Below are 386 nucleotides of genomic sequence, written 5' to 3' on the forward strand. Positions count from 1 at the left end.
GCCTCGTTGGTTCGTCGGTTTGTGCCGAGCTATGCTAAGGAACCTATAAGCAATTTTATACGCCTACAAAGGCAATTAAAAATCTCTTAAGCAACTTCAAAGAGTTTTGAATCGCCCAAGTTCCCTGAGCTCTTAATGCTCGGGCGGATGCCTTATCCAAGCTCGGGTCATCCAACTCAGCGTATAATCAGGGACTCATGTATATAGACTCCTGCAAAATTCCTAGCATCACAAAAGCTCCAACCAACTCAATCATGTAGATTGAAGACTCAATGGAGCCATGTTGGATGGACCTACTCATCAAGTATATACAGGGGTGTAGGCGTATAAAATTACCTATAGGTCCCTTAGCATGGTTCAGCATGATGGTTCGACAAATCAAAATC

The sequence above is a fragment of the Asparagus officinalis genome, chromosome 5 (assembly GCF_001876935.1).
Source record: "Asparagus officinalis chromosome 5, Aspof.V1, whole genome shotgun sequence".
Taxonomy (NCBI): domain Eukaryota; kingdom Viridiplantae; phylum Streptophyta; class Magnoliopsida; order Asparagales; family Asparagaceae; genus Asparagus; species Asparagus officinalis.